The 17,653-nt window shown below is 39.1% G+C and overlaps 1 protein-coding gene across 1 annotated transcript in view; it reads right to left on the bottom strand.

Moving 5' to 3' along the window:
* Positions 1-17,653, bottom strand: part of LOC120529174 (zinc finger protein 239-like) — a 37,123-nt gene that overhangs the window by 16,348 nt on the left and 3,122 nt on the right. Inside the window, exon 2 of the mRNA XM_039753131.1 lies at positions 13,015-13,191. The gene's annotated coding sequence lies outside the window, so the exon portion shown is untranslated. The remainder of the gene's footprint in view (positions 1-13,014; positions 13,192-17,653) is intronic.

Here is a 17,653-nt window from a genome sequence, read left to right as displayed (position 1 = left end):
GAATGCATCCGTCACTCCTACCGCAGACCTCACCACAGTCACACTTCCCTCGTACATACCCTGTACAACTCTTACATACTTCTCTGCCACTCTCGACTTCATCATACAATACCACAACTCCTCTCGAGGCACCCTGTCATATGCTTTCTCCAGGTCCACAAAGACACAATGCAACTCCTTCTGGCCTTCTCTATACTTCCCCATCAACACCCTCAGAGCAAATATTGCATCTGTGGTGCTCTTTCTTGGCATGAAACCATACTGCTGCTCACTAATCATCACCTCACTTCTTAACCTAGCTTCCACTACACCACTAATATTTTAAAAATATTTTAAACTCTGTTCCATTCAAAGATCCCAGGGTACAATAAGGTAAAGATCTTTCACTTAATATATCAGAAAAGGAATGGAAGGCAGCCACGCACAGAATACACTCTTAGCTGCATATGTACAAAGCACTCAATTATTCAACTTAAAATTTTTCTGTCAAGTGTATTTATCTTGATTAGAACTGTCCAAAATGTTTCCTGGGCAAGATTCATCCTGTGAATTTTGCAATCTAGTTCCTGTCTGGACAAAAAACTGTGAATGCCTTTCAGACGGCCTTGGTGTCACAATCCCTCCTAACCCATTAACAGCTGTGTTTGGTGGACTCCCAGATGGGCTTAAAGGAGAGAATGACAAACAAACTCTAATTGCCTTTACCTCACTACTAGCACATAGACTTTTCTTGCTCAAATGGAAAAATCCCAACCCACCAACTTGACGTCACTGGGTAAGTGATGTCCAATACTATCTGAAAAAAATCACAGGGTCTGTTGAAAACTTTTTAAAAATATGGCAGAATCTAACCAATAACAATTTAGAATACTTTACATCAAGGAAAAGGATACGCTTCCTTTCTTGCTGCTTCAAAGATTTGCTTTTTTGACTGGCTCTCCTCACTTTCTTTTTGTGTGGGGGTTGAATTTCGGTTTTAAGTTTGATTTGATTGTGTGGATTGTTATTTGCTTTTAATTAAAATCAATAAGGTTATAACATAAAAACTATTGAATTTAACTCAAGGGTCGTTACTCTCAAACTATATAATGCAGCAGTAAGACAGACTGCATCTGTAGTACTGTGTGCAGTTCTGGTCACCATGCTACAAGAAAGACATAGCATAACTTGAAGCTGTGTTGAGGAGAACAACCAAGAGCACCCCAGGACTTAAGGACATGTCCTACTGTGACAAACTCAGAGAATTAAACCAGTTTGGTCTCAAGCAGAGGAGACTGCATGGGGACCAAATCCAGTTATTTAAAATCCTCAGAGGCATTGATAAAATAAATCCAGCAAGTTTCTTTCAGTTTAAGGGTGAATCACTTACTCCAGTGCATTTAAAACTGAAGCCAGGAAGTACTTCTGTACACAAAGGGCTGTGGGAGTCTGGAAAAAAACTACTGAGACATTTAGTTGAAGCAGAATCCTTGACAACCTTTGAGAAGAATTTGGACAAGATATTGGGACAGCACAGCTATTAAAAAAAAACAGGCTTGATGGACTGATTGGTTGCCACTCGTTTGTCGTTTTTTGTGTTCTTGGGCATTTCTTAAAGTGACCATAAGGCATATTAACCTTTGGACTGACCGAGTTTATGGGCATAATTTAAGTTATGTTTATTCAATTTCAGGCCCCACCAATAGTTTTGGCATGGTCAAAATCCACAGCATCAGTATTATATACAAAAATGATAGCAGAAAAATTCTGATCATTCTAAGATGTGAAAACAGAAACTGTCAGCATCTACGTAATCAGTAAGCATCAGTATGCCTCCTGACAAGGACATTAAAGTGCTTCTCATTTCCAGTTACATAGTTGGAATGTTAGAATTCTAAGGTGTATAAGCCCATCAGTACAAGAAGAGAAGGATATCCACGTGAATCCAGAATATCCTATGTTGAGACTAATTTACTGGTGATGCAGTCTTGACCAGGTGTGCATTTGAAAGAACAGAAAGAATTGTAAATAAAGTGTAATTTTTCGGACAGGAGGTCTCCACTCTATTCATCGAGGCTACAGTGCTGTGATTTTAAATTGCAGACAACAAATTAGACATTAAATATGCTTCATCTCAGCTGTTTCTGCTCCACTAGCATCGAGCATAGGCAGGACCGGTAGACTACACAAACTCCATACTGACAACATTTCAACTGAGGCAGCTTCACTAAGGACCACACCACCCCTCAGCATTTCATTCACATCTAAAATCAATCAGTAATGTCTGTCATATAAAAAATAAGCAGAAAGACATTCTCAGTAAGTTGTATCAGTTTAAAACTCTGCACTTTGTAAGAAATATGACAGTTCTGGTAAATGATGTACTAACTACAATGTCTGATCTCTGTTGCTTTACTGAGACGTGGCATAGTGACACTGATACTGCTGCCAAATGGTTTTATCTTCTATCACAAATTATGAATGCACTGGTCAAGAAGGCTTCCCAGAAATGATTTATTCTATAAAGAACTTCAAGATAATTTATTAAATATGTAATTTACGTTCTTTGAAGTGTTAATATTAGACATTAATACAGAATTGGGTACAATGTAGTAGTCATTTATAGACCTTACATGTGTACCTAAATGGAAGGGAGTTTTTTCTGATAATATTTAGGTTTCTTTTATTTCTACTTTGAAATGTGTTGGTATAGCAGAGAATATCACATTTACCTTTTAAAGGATATGTTCAGTATTTTTCAAGTCAAAAGTTATTGCTTCACAAGCATGTTATATATGCATTTTACCATTAGAACACTCTAGACGAGAACAGGCCATTCAGCCCAACAAAGCTTGTCAGTCCTATTTCACTAATTTCTTCCAAAAAAAAAAACATCAAGTCGAGTTTTGAAAGTCCCTAACATCTTACTGTCTACCACACTACTTGGTCTCTTATTCCAAGTGTCTATCGTTCTTTGTGTAAAGAAAAACTTCCTAATGTTTGTGCGAAATTTACCCTTAACAGTTTCCAACTGTTCTTGATGAGCTCATTTTAAAATACCAGTCACGATCCACTGTACTAATTCCCTTCAGAATTTTAAACACTTCAATCATGTCACCTCTTAATCTTCTTTTGCTTAAACTGTAAAGGCTCAGCTCTTTTAATCTTTCCTCATAATTCAACCCCTGTAGACCTGGAATCAGCCTAGTCGCTCTTCTCTGGACCTTTTCTAGTGCTGCTATGTCCTTTTTGTAGCCTGGAGACCAAAACTGCACACAGTACTCCAGATGAGGCCTCACCAGTGCATTATAAAGGTTGAGCATAACCTCCTTGGACTTGTACTCCACAGATCGTGCTATATAACCTAACATTCTGTTAGCCTTCTTAATGGCTTCTGAACACTGAATGGAAGTTGATAGCTTGGAGTCCACTAGGACTCCTAAATCCTTCTCATAAGATGTACTCTCGATTTTCCGACCGCCCATTGTGTATTCAAACCTAAGAGTTTTACTTCCTATGTGTAATACAGGGTGGCCTACGAAAAAGTAGCCCGCCTCCCTGGTGAAAAAAGGCGCCCTTCCATAAAGAAAGCACTTCAAATGCAAAAATCTTTACTCACTCTTTACAGAAAGTGCTGAAAATGATTTCTTTGTGGAATGGAATACGTCACTCAGCTCGTACTCACATGTTTGCACTACGTCTACACAGCTTTCGTGATGAGGGTAGTCAATCGGCGCGCCACTCTGGCAGGAAGGCGGGCTACTTTTTCGTGGGCCACCCTGTACTTTGCATTTACTGACATTAAATTTCAATTGCCACAAATCTGCCCAAGCCTGTATGCTATCCAAGTCCTTCTGTAATGATATATCGGATTCCTAGTTATCTGCTAATCTACCTATGTTGGTATCATCTGCAAACTTAACCAGCTTGTTACTTATATTCCTATCTAAATCATTTACAAAAATGATTAAAAATAGCAGCGGCCCTAGCACTGACCCCTGTGGAACACCACTCTTAACATCGGCCAGTTCTGATGAGGTTCCTCATACCATCACCCTCTGCTTCCTGTGTCTGAGCCAATTCTGCACCCATCTAAAAACATCACCCTGAACTCCCACTTCTTTTAACTTGATGCCCAACCTCTCATGTGGCACCTTATCAAATGCTTTCTGAAAGTCCAGATAAATAATATCATAAGCTCCACTTTGATCACATCCTTTTGTTGCCTCCTCATAGAATTCCAGCATGTTAGTAAAACACGACCTCCCTCTTCTGAACCCATGCTGACTGTTCAGAATAACTCCTGTCCTTGCCATGTGTTGTTCAATCTTATCCTTAATAATTCCTTCCATTAATTTTCTTGTGATGCTTGTTAAGCTTACTGGCCTATAGTTGCTTGGATATGACCCGTCACCCTTTTTATATAATGGGATGATATTTGCCATTTTCCAGTCCTTTGGAATCTCTCCAGTGCACAGTGACTTCCTAAAAATATGTGTCATTGGTTTATATATGTACTCACTAGCCTCCTTAAGAATACGAGGATAAATATTATCTAGTCCTTTTGATTTGTTTGATTTCATCTTATTTAATCTGAGCAGCACTTCTCCCTCTACAATTTCCAAATCCCTCAGTACCTCCTTAGTAGTTGCGTTTACCTCTGGCAGGTTATCCACTTGCTCACTTGTAAACACCTCAGAAAAATGTAAGTTTAGGGCATCTGCTATTTCATTGTCTGTATCTTTTAATTCCCCTTTACTATTCCTGATGAACTTGACCTCCTCCTTAACTGTTCTTTTGCTACTAAAATACAAGAATCTCTTGGGGTCTTCTTTCACATTAAATGCTATATTCCTCTCCAACTGTCTTTTAGACTCCCTGATATCCTTCTTAATGGTTGCCCTCATGTTCTCATGAGCAAAAGAGGAATAACAGGAGGTTTATAGATATGATGAGAGAGGACATGTAAGTGATGGGTGTAACGGAACAAGATGCAGAGTACAGAAAGAAGGAAGAAGATGATCCCCCGTGTTGGTGCTTTAACATACTGTGTTAAAAAACAGTCACTGATTACTTCTAGAAACTCCTGCTCTTGTGCTCCTCCATCTGCAAGGTTATGGATTGTTAATATTTGGGTAATTAAATTTCGCCATGACTATAATATCTCCCTGTAAACTTTCCTTTTTGATATTAATAAACAGATGTGTGTTGAAATTACTGTCTGAATTGGGTGGTCTATAACACACTTCTGAAATTAGACCTCTTACACTAATACTTTTCAGACGAAGCCACATGTCCTCACTAAGATGGGGCTCATTGTCCAACTGAAGAGGACTTAAAACAGAAAAGGAAGGGTTGCTATTTGTCTATCCTTCCTAAAAATGTGTACCCCTCTATGTTACACTCATCCCCATCTTTGTTATTTAGCCAAGTTTCCATTATTGCTATAATATCATAATTATGCTCTGCTACATACAGCACCAACTCCAGATTTACATTACTATGTATTTTTATTTCTGCACCATTATTTGTTCCTCCATGCATAAATCTAAAACTGGCTTGTCCTACAATCCAATACAATACAGTTTATTTTTTGTATAGCCCAAAATCACACAAGAAGTGCCGCAATGGGCTTTAACAGGCTCTGCCTCTTGACAGCCCCCCAGCCTTGACTCTCTAAGAAGACAAGGAAAAACTCCCAAAAACACCCTTGTAGGGAAAAAATGGAAGAAACCTCAGGAAAGGCAGTTCAAGGAGAGACTCCTTTCCAGGTAGGCTGGGCATGCAGTGGGTGTCAAAAAGAAGGGGGTCAATACAATACAATACACAGAACAGAACAAATCCTCAATACAGTATACAAATAAAAATTTTAGATGTAGCAGAATTTAACGGTAGATGATATCACAGAATAGGACAGTATCCTAAACTCCCTGCACCCCATTCCCTAGTTTAAACAGTCCTCAACTAGCCTAGTCATATGCCCCCCCAATACACTGGTGCCCCTCCGGTTCAGATGTAACCCGTCATGGCGGAACAGGTACCATCTGTTCCAAAAGGAGTCCCAATGCCCCATAAACCTATACCCTTCTATCCCACACCAAGATTTGAGCCACATGTTAAGTCTTCTAATCTCCTCAATCTTACCTGGACTGACAGAACTTCAGAGAAGACTACCTCGTCAGTTCTGCTCCTCAGCTTGGCACCTAACTCTTTGAATTTGGACCGTAGAACTGACAGACAACCCTTATGTATGCCATTTGTTCCAACATGGACAATGACAACTGGATCCACCCCCGCTCTGGACAAGAGCCTATCCACCCTTCCAGGGAGGTCCCCCACCTGTGCACCTGGAAGGTAACACACCGTGCAAGACTCTGTCTCTGGAGCACACCTGCGCTTTGATCCCACTAATGATTTGAGTCCAACTATCACTACCGCTCTCTTTCTGGGAACTGGTTTTGAGGTGGCCCGTTGGGGCTCGTCATCCCTGCCTACCACCTCAGCATCATCAGAGACACCGTCCAGCGCCGCAGGGACATGATAACAGTTTAACTCTTCTAATTCTGGGGTTGATGCACCCGGGCAGTGTGCATCCTTACCTTATGCCTTGTGACCGTGTCCCACCTATTTCTACCTGTCTGGTCTGGAATCTCCTCCTGTGCCACCTTGGTGGTGTGCAATATCTCTCTAAAGAACACCTGTGCCAAGTCCACTAATTCTCTACTACAACGCAGGCCAGCCAGCTCCTCTTCCAGTTCAGCGACCCTGAGCTCGAGGTGCTGGATTAGCTGGCATCTCCTGCAGACGTAGCCCTCATAGACAACTGGCTCTTCCAAACCATCATCTAAAAGGTCCAGCATCCAACAGGACATGCATTGCACTGGCCTCATTATTAAAATTTGATTTAGGATTAGTGAAACTGCCTTCACTTTTTTTCTTCTTAAAATTAAACGCAAAAAGTGTGTTCTACAGTTGGGTGTTTTTTGTAAGTTTAATAAAAATACATGGCCAGTCCTGGTGCTTTATAATGGGACTTTATAGGGCAGGGGACACTTGGGAAACAAATACCTGAAAACCTACACAATATGTCCATTTTTCAAGTATTGATCCACATCTTGTGATTGCACAAACATTGTAAAATTGTGTATAAATGCCCTTTTTGGACAAAAAAAACCCCACCAATATTAAGATATTCATTCTTTTTAAAAGACGACCAGCTGTGTGCGCCAGCTTACTGCTGGTCTTTTTCTGCAGCTGCCTTTCACCCCCAGGGCTTGGTTTAATCTCGAAAGACAGAATCACACTGAACTATTTGTGCCTCGTACTTGGCATCGTGTCGATTTACTTCTGCATTTAAGTAGGATCTCCACCCATGAATGCCAATGCAATAACAATAATGAATAGAAAACATATTCTTACCTTCAGGGAAGTAGCATCAGGAATATGCTATAACATGAAAATGATTATCTTAGTATGTTTTTAGCGTTTTATTTTCTGGTGGTGATCTTGTACCATGTATAAAAACACCAGGACTGGCTATGGAGGTTTTTTTTTTTTTATTTTTTTTTATTTATAGACTATGTAGTTTTTTTTTTTAATTTATAGAAAATGCTTAACTTCAGAACACAATTTTGTGTGGCAAATGCATACAGTATATGTCTGTGAAGAAATAATGTCTGACTTGAAAATACCAAACTTATCCTTTAAGAACGTTCTCTGCATTTGCAGTAATCATCGGGTAATGTAACTGGTGTTCAGCCCAAACTTTTACCAAACGCTGTGAGGACCGACTCCAGCCTACCTGACCCCCCAAGGTGAATGAGGTGGGCTTGAATGGATAGATAGGTATTTGATTCTTTGTCCAATAATGCTGAAATACGGTATTTTAGTCAAGGCTCATATCTGTTTAACAGTCACTGATTGGTTCTGTCAAGTGGAAATGACCATAAGATAATGCTGCTAAAAAAAGATGACACAATATACCAATATACCTGTAAGTGAGCAGAATATTTTAATTTAACTGGCTATGTGGCACTTAGATATTGAAAAATAAGTTAGCAGATCAAACCTACCAAGAGGTTACAACAGGTGATATGCTTTTTAGATTACAAGCAGACGATGAACCACTGAAAGAGGCGCCTTTGTGTAAAACAGAGAAAGTAAGCTACCAATTATGTTAAGTAAAAAAAAAAAATACAATTATTGTGCTCGAGTAGATTATGTAGGGAATTGCCCCTTTTAAAGAATTTTTAAATGCAAATAATAACTATTTAAAAATACAGTACTTAGTAATAATTCTACTTTATTACTTTTTTTTTTTTTAAGGTGGATCATTATAAACTACAATTGATTTAATATATTCAAAAAGCACAGCGTATAGAAAGCATGTGGTGTTTGTAGGTCATGATCTAGGAGTGTGAAGTGTTTTAATTAGTAACATAATGGCCATGCATTCCAGTATATCACAGTATAATGGCCCAGTGCATTGGCCATGAAACGAGTGTGAACTGTAAAAGCCTCCATCTTAAATCTCATGCGCAGTCCCTTTATGTTTCCGAGATGCCTGTGCATTGTTGGATGCAGTTGAAGGCTCAGGTAAAATGGCAAAAGACTTTATAAAGCAGACACTGTACTTCCCTGGCCATGTCTAGTAGAGCTGTTTCAGTTTTATAGACCTAAAACAAAGCAACGTTGTTATGAGGTGTGTGAAGTCTGTTTCATTCAAGAACACTTCCTCAAACTGATGCAAACACAGGGAACTAAGGTGATTTTTAAACTAGCAGGGTGTTTAAATAATACAGCATAAATGATACATATTATTTAAAAAAATACTTCAGTAAACTTCTGAGATCCAATTCTGTACTGTTGTGAATAAAGCAGTACCCAGTTTTCCAAAACGATGAGCTACAGTAAGACATTATTTTAAAGAAGATGTTCTCCTTAAGGGCATAATGCAGATGCAAACTGCATTAAGCATATACAGTACATAATTTCCTAAATGTGTGTACATTTCATTAATGTATATTGAGAAGTTTAGAAAATGTAGCAGTAACTTCTTGTATAAGGATATTGGGCACTTACAAAGTTTATGGTCTCACCTTTTGAGCAAAGCATTTATTTCCCTGTCTGCAGGAAAATGTTCTCCAGAAATACGAACGTGAGTGCCTGCCTATCATGCTGGTGTGGCTCCTAAAAGCCCATAATGTGGAGTGCTCCTGGCAACAGTTATGTTCTCTAACAAGCAACTTTATGTTGACAGCACACATGAGCAACAGCCAGCACTGTGCCAAATTCATTTAAGCACATATGTCAGGAAATAAATGACAAACTATAAACTACCTGTACATGGTGAGTGCAGATCATCAATGATCAACAACGTGCTTTCTTAACATAAAAAATAAAAATCTTGCACACACATTTTTTCCTTTTGAACACTTTCATGAATTTCAGGTGGTGCAGCACAACAACAAAAATTTGGGATTTTACAATTTTCTTCTATTTGCTGCTACTTTGCAAATTACTCTTGCCCAATGTCTACATGATTCAAAGCCTTTTGCTGTTCGAATATCAATACCGTTTTCATTTTGTACGTCTGCTACAGCACATCATTTGCTCTTTTTCAGTAATGGCAATCCTTTTTATACTCCTGAATTCCTACCGCTTGATCAGCAGCTTTCCTACATCTTTTAATTTGGTAAATACACTTAAGATTGAGCCTGATGCTTCCTTACTTAAACTCTAAGTTTTGAGATAAAGCTCCCATCTATTGTCTAAACTAAATTTTTCAAATTCACACTCACATTTGTGCATGGATCAAACTACTGTATACCAATCCAGAAGCTTCAATTTGTATCAACAACATTTGCTCAGACTACTTTAAACTAGAACGAGGTACCAGACAAGGATGCCACTTGTCACCGATGCTGTTTGCAATTGCCATTGAACCACTGGCAGTTCACTGTCGAAATGCTGATCAGATAAAGGGGATTATCAGAGAAGGACTGGAACAGAAAATTTCTCTATATGCAGATGATAGGGTACTGTATATATTAGACCCACAAAATTCTGTGCCTGCAGTCTTAACAGCACTTACAGAATTTCAAAAGATCTCTGGTTTTAGAATTAATCTGAATAAAAGTGAACTCTTTCCAGTGAACTCTCAAGCAAATAATATTAGATTAGATCCCCTACCTTTTATCATTGCAGAACAGTTTAAATACCTCGGGGTAAACATCACAAGTAAACACAAAGCTCTTCATGAACAAAATTTCACCGTCTGCATGGAAAGCATTAAGCAAGACTTGCATAGACGGTCAACCCTTTATCTCACTCTAGCTGGAAGAATTAACGCTGTTTTTTATTTCAAAACATTCCAATATACATCAATAAATCATTTTTAAGCAATTAGATTCAACAATAACCTAATTTATTTGGAACTCAAAACATCAACGTATCCAAAGAGCGACCCTACAAAGACCTAAGGCAGAAGGTGGCATGGCTCTACCCAACTTTCAGTTTTATTACTGGGCAGCAAACATACAAGCTATAAAAACCTGGACACAAATAGATGAACATGCCTGGTCCGTAATAAGAAGTAAAATCCTGCAGTACTTCTTTATATTCCTTGCTCTGTACCCCAATAAATGCAAGTTATCTGCAATTTACTAACACAATTGTGCTTCACTCACTCAGAATAGTGAAAGCATTATAAGATGGAGAACCTTTTATCAGTGGCACCTCTGCAAGAGAACCACCTCTTTCAACCTTTGCAAACATATGCAATTTTTAATATCTGGAAAAAATTTGTGACTAACTTGCTTAGAGATCTTTATATAGACAATGTCTTTGCATCCTATGAACAATTACATTCCAAATTTAACTTTCCAGCTACACATTTCTTTCACTATCTTCAAATCAGGAACTTTGTTAAACAGAACCTGCCCGATTTTCCTCATCTTGCACCCTCGTCCAAGCTGGAAAAAATATTGCTCAATTTCAAGGACTCAGACACCATCTCTGCAATATATAAAATTATTTTACAGTCCCTCCCTTTCAAAGATCCAAGAGGACACTAGGAAAAAGATCTTTCAATCAATATATCAGAAAAGGAGTGGAAAATAGCAATGTAGAGAATTCACTCGAGCTCCATATGTGCAAAGCATACAATTATGCAACTAAAAATTATATATCGAGCACATCTGTCTCGACTAAAACTCTCCAAAAGGTTTCCAGGGCATGATCCAACCTGCGAACGCTGCAATCAAGTCCCAACCTCACTGGGTCACATGTTCTGGGCCTGCACCAAATTAACGTCATTCTGGACCAAAAATTTTAATTACCTTTCAGACAGCCTTGGTGTCAAAATCCCTCCTAACCCATTAACAGCTGTGTTTGGGGTTCTTCCAGATGGGTTTAAAGTGGAGAAGGAAAAACAAACTGGGATTGCATTCACTACACTTTTGGCACGCAGACTTATTCTGCTAAACTGGAAGAATCCAAACTGTCCTCTTTTAAGTCAGTGGGATGTTTTATACTACAGTATTTGAAACTGGAAAAAATCAAATACTCAGTTAGAGGATCTGTACAGATAGCAGGCTCTAATCAGTAATATTTTTGAATAAGCTCTTAAAAGCACAGAGGAAGCAATTATTTCTGCATTTCTTTTTCTTCTCCATTCATCTCTATTGGGTTATCAAACTCATCAATTTAGGTATGTTTACAAGCCTTGAGTTTTACTCCGTTGGCCTGGCTCTCTCGCAGGGGTGGGGGTCGACTTGTTCTCAATCCTACTTTTTGTAAAAATTGATTGATTTGTACGGAATGATTGCAATAAAATCAATAAAATTAAAAAAATAATAATAAAAAAATTCATGCTCACATCTATTGGGAGCAAGACAGGAGCCGGCCATGGATGGACATCAGTCATGCACTGGGAGAATCCTCATACTCTCTGACAGTCACTCACACAGGGCAAGTATAAAGGACTGTGATGCCCAAAGTTTAGTTTCCTCATATTTCATATTCTGTACTTATGCTGTTAGCTGGCTCAATCTTACTTATTATTTTAAAGGGTGTAAAGTCAGGCATGGTTATTATGTGGCAGAGACCTCAGAGCTGGAAGTAATGAACGCAAGTAAGTATGCTGGAAGTAAAGAAACTTCTTCTCTGGGAATGATATAATAATGGAGGGAGGCTGAGCACAGTTGACAAGAATATTCATGCAGTCCTCTAAGCTGACAGATGGCAGCAGGGGGACAATGTGCCTTGTCTTTGGGCTCCTGCTTTCCATTTGGTCAGAAAGTACTTGTAGGGTGTCTGGCTCTTATAAAAGGAGGCTGGGTGCAGGAATGCAGGATGCAATTCAAGTGTGTGCCTCAGGAGTAGCAGGGCCAACAGGGGGCATAACAACTCCTTCCCTCTACAAGAGCAGGAAGCTTGGAATTGGGTGTAGAGAAGAAGCAGGGAGGAGAGATGTGAAGGGTTCGAGATGGATCAGAGAAGGGAGAAAGAACAATGTTTGTGTGGTCTGGAAAGTGGGACAGTGCTTTAGGTACCCTATATGATAGGCGGGGGATAATCTGTCTGGTGGCCCAGCACAACAGTTGTATTATTGCTTTCTTTGGTTTATTTTCCTTTTGTGAATTTATATCATCCCTTATATTTTTAACAAGTAAAATAAACGTCCCATCTTATTTCCTCTTGGTCATTTTTGAGTTCAGGGTCTACTCTGTAGTGACCCCACAAGTTAACAAGGGACTTTATGCTGACCTGAGTTTATATTTAATAATTTCTATATGTTTATGTACAGTAGGCAGATGTGCTTAGATTTTGCACTTTTTAATGTTTTATTTGTAAATCTTTCAAATGCTTGGAGTGCTATATGAAAAGAAATGTGGTGGGCTTAGAGTCAGCAATTAACATAAAACATATGCATTTGACAGATTATTAAAGATAGTGCATTATATACAGATTTAATTCACACTGGAAATTCCTGAAGTTCACTCATCCCTTCACCCATTGTGAAATGTCCTTTACCTGGTTTTGGAGGAGTTCCAGAATTCTCAAGAATTTCCATATAAACTTGATGATGCCTCATAAAATGAACCAAAGTAAAGAAATAATTTAAGGTTGTCCAACGATGATGGACAGCTTTAATCTGGGCAATCAGTCATGGGAGGGCCACAGTATTTTTTAAGGGTTTCATGGAGCAATCTGCAAGGCAAAAGAAACGCCAGTAAGTGAAAACATGAAGGGAATTCCTGTAAAGTAAACCCTGATTTACACTAATTGCATATGCGATATAGTCACATCCATCCATCTTCTGAACCTTCTTATCCAAAGCAGGGCTGTGAGGAATCTGGAGCCTGTCCTGGCAAGCATCGGGCACAAAGCAGGAACAATCCCTGGAAAGGGTGTCAGTTATATTCACATATAAAATGACAAATGATAAAAAAAAAAAAGAGAGCAGAGGCACATGGGGAAAAAGCCTGTGGAGAACATGGATGTGAGACAGAAAAAAAAAAAAAACACTAAAACATAAAGAGAGAAGATGGAAAACTAGAAAGGTTTAGCAAAACGCTAAACTGAGGAGACAGAAAGAACCGATGGCATAATGCTAAACAGAATGTGAAAGATACATTGAAACAGCAAAAGAAGTGTAAAAGAAAAGTCTAGTAAAACACTTATGTGCAAAGGGAAAAAAAAAAACAAAGCCAATAGACGTATTGGGAGGACGAAATCAAGCCCAAAGGAGGCCCCTAACAGAGTGAAAAATTATCTCGGAACGGTAAAGGTAATAAAGGTGAGCTTACCAGTAGTAATTGGAGAACTTTATTATATACATATACACATATATATACACATATATATATATACATATACACATATACATATATATAAAATTTAAGTTTATTAAATAGAAAATCACCCAAAAAATCCCGGACCATCGAGAAGTGTACGAACTGACGACATGAAGAATCGTCTTCGTGCCGAACTGGAATCGTCCCCGCATAAATCAAAGTCATCCAGACGATCTGGATCTGCATAATTAGATCTGGGCCACTCTGTAGTTATTATTTCTGGATTGTGTTCTGTGTTGTATATAAATTATACAATGCAAAGTCTGGGTCTCTCTTTTTTTTTTTTTTTTTTGAGTGTTTCAGTTAAGACAAAGTTTTCTTAACAAAAAAGGAGTAAACAGTGATTTTGTTACGTGGTTGGAGGTAGCAGATAGTGACATTCCAATATTTGGGGTGGCAACACCATACTAAAGAACTCCGATTAAAGGGAGGATGGTGTAAGTGGTTACCGTAGAAGACGTCACATTTGCTAGCAACAACAGGACCAACACAGTGTATCTGAACCTCAAAAGAATCTGCAGAACCACCCACAACCAGAAGGTGAAGGAGGAGAGAAGCTCTCAAAATAAAGAAAAAAAGCACACTGAAGATTATTCCATCTGTCTTGAGAAAGTCAACCAAGAAAGGAACAAAAATAGCATACACCAAAACTATAACTACACCTGCCTTGATTCTGAGAACTATTAATTGCAACTTAGTAGTTTTGACAAAGCCAGCTAACGTACTGTAGTATTGGTGCAACTGTAACTAAAAAGTAGTAGCCTTGTTAAGGATAAGTGATGGCTGTTATTAAGTTTCTTCCTATAACCAGTAAGAAAGTGCGCGCGCACACACACAGAAACTCTGTCAGGAGGGAGGTAAGCCAGTGTAGGTACTTAGGTTATGTGCCTTTTTCTGTAAGGAGAAAAAAATTCAACTAAGCTTTCGTAATTGTAGGATTTGTGTGGTTGGTTATTGTCCATCTAGCTATCTTCTGTTATTTGAGTTATTTGTGAAAGTCTAACACCAAACCGTGATCACAACAAAGTGAATGTGTTTAATGTAGACTTTTGTAGATTTATGAACCTCATTTATCAATTGAATAGACATCTTTATATACATCATCTAGGGTCCCAGCTGGAATGTGACACAGAGAGCCCTCACTCAACTTACATTAATCTGGCATTCCCCTTTATCATTGTTTTAACTACAGCATTACAGAAGGCAAACCCTTCTTTCCTACATTAAGTTAAAATCACTCATTTTTCCAACATTCTTGACTCACCAATACATGGAAACCACCACATATGACATCCTGTTCAACTCATCTAGATGTCTAGTTAAGCAAGATGTCAAGCTTTTTGGGGTACCGTCAATGGACCCTCTAAACCCAGAAAAACACTCGCTTTTTAGTCAATATCTCGACAATATTTTGTGCAGGACATTATACTCATGATAAAGAGTAAACCAGTAGGCACCTTCAGCAAATATGATCAGAATGACTTGAGGTGGTGCATGCCACATAAACCGACCCTAAGGGTTACCCCCTAATTGGATATGACAGGTAAAAGTTACTGCTTTTCACAAAACTTTGAAAAAATGTGGCTTGGTAATACAGGCAATGTGGAGTGACATTCCGTGATACAATTTGTGATTGCTGATCATGAATATGATAATATTTGAGGGATTGGATTCTTTACCAGTGATCCTAGCCCTCTAAGAGCCACTCTTGGAAGGTTAAAACGACAACTTTCAAACATAGGCATGTGGGGTACGGTTTTAGACTATTTCAAGGTCAAATATTATGATTTGATTTTTGATCCTCTACTGTGGATTTAGCCCCATATGAACCTCTAACAGAGGGTGAAAAATGACAATTTCTTTTACAGTCGAGAATATTTAGACTTTAAACTGAAGTACACCTTTTACTGTCCATTTTATTAAGTAAATTACTACATTTCTTATGAAAACCCCAAACTGGGATGGCTTATGTAATGGGCTAGAATTCAGTATTCTAAAGGAAATAACATTTCTGTGTGTTGCTTACTGTAATGGGCTATAAACTAGCATTTTAAAGAAAAGGCAGAAAATTCTGCTCCAGGTTATTGTTGATGGTTATTTATCACCTGCTTAGATAGATTAGATAGATAGATTAGATACTCCAGCAGCAGCATACTGATAAAAAACAATATTAAAGAGTGATAAAAATGCAGGGGGAGGAACGATCTCCTCAGTCTGTCAGTGGAGAAGGACAGTAACAGCAATCTGTCGCTGAAGCTGCTCCTCTGCCTGGAGATGATACTGTTCAGTGGATGCAGTGGAATCTACATGATTGACAGGAGCCTGCTCAGTGCCCGTCGCTCCGCCGGTACGCCACACAAACTGTCCAGCTCCGTGCCTACAATAGAGCCTGCCTTCTTAACAAGTTTGCCCAGGCGTGAGGTGTCCCTCTTCTTTATTCAGCCTCCCCAGCACAACACCGCGTATAAGAGGGCACACGCCACAACCATCTGATAGAACAGCTGTAGCATCTCATTGAAGATATTGAAGGACGCCAGTCTTCTAAGGAAGTATAGTCGGCTCTGTCCTCTCTTGCACAGAGCATCAGTATTGGCAGTCCAGTCCAATTTATCATCCATTTGCACTCCCAGGTATTTATAGGTCTGTACCCTCTGCACACAGTCACCTCTGATGATCACGGGGTCCATGAGGGGCCTGGGCCTCCTAAAATCCACCAACACCTCCTTGGTTGTGCTGGTGTTCAGGTGTACGTGGTTTGAATCACACCATTTAACAAAGTCCTTGATAAGTTTCCTATACTCCTCCTCCTGCCCACTCCTGATGCAGCCTACGATGTTGTCTGTAAACGTTTGCATGTGGCAGGACTCTGAGTCGTATTGGAAGTCCGATGTATATAGGCTGAACAGGACCGGAGAAAGTACAGTCCCCTGCGGCGCTCCTGTGTTGCGGACCACAATGTAAGACCTGCAGCTCCCAAGACGCACATATTGAGGTCTGTCTGTAAGATAGTCCACGATCCATGCCACCAGGTATGAATCTACTCCCATCTCTGTCAGCTTGTCCCTAAGAGCTGATTTATACTTCACGCTCAGAACGCGTACGCGCCCGCATCATGGCTGCCACGTGTTCCCACGCGTCCTCTGAGCAGGTCCTCAGAAATTAACGCGACGTATGCGCGAGTTGCAGTACCAGCAAAAAGTCGGGGGGCATAGTGTGCTAAAAGTCAGAACGTGACGTCAGTGTCTCTGTTACAATCTACATGTGACAGAAAGCCTCTATGCAGATCCTACGGGATGAATGCTTCGATGTGGTGAAGCAAAATGCCGACATACAGATGCATTCGTGGTGCTTTTATATTCAAGGGTCGCATATTCCCAAACATAATGATACGATACATTTTAAAAGTTTTATATACCATCTTTTGTGCCGTCTTTTTATTTTTTTTATTTTTGCAACTTAACATTAGCAACATAATATACAGTATAGCATTATATTTGAGCCACTGAGAAAAAAATAAAGGACACGGTGAAAGTGTGTATTTTGTGATTAAACTGGAAATTTCGGCCTTAATCTCGAATTGTCCACTTTAACCTCGTAGTTTACTTTATCATTAATGCAGACCATCGTAAACATCATCCCAGTTTGTAATCGCTACAAGCTTCTTGGACCTGACAGCAGCGGAAAGCAGCCATAGATCACCACACAGAACAAATTAAATGTATGATATTCCAACTCTCTGCACATTTAGAATCTTTAGATTTATACTTGATATCACTTTCATGATGAAATGCATTAAAATGTGTATGTTACATTTT

The sequence above is a fragment of the Polypterus senegalus genome, chromosome 1 (genome assembly GCF_016835505.1).
Source record: "Polypterus senegalus isolate Bchr_013 chromosome 1, ASM1683550v1, whole genome shotgun sequence".
Classification (NCBI taxonomy): Eukaryota; Metazoa; Chordata; class Cladistia; order Polypteriformes; family Polypteridae; genus Polypterus; species Polypterus senegalus.
This window is presented reverse-complemented; position numbering and strand designations above follow the sequence as displayed.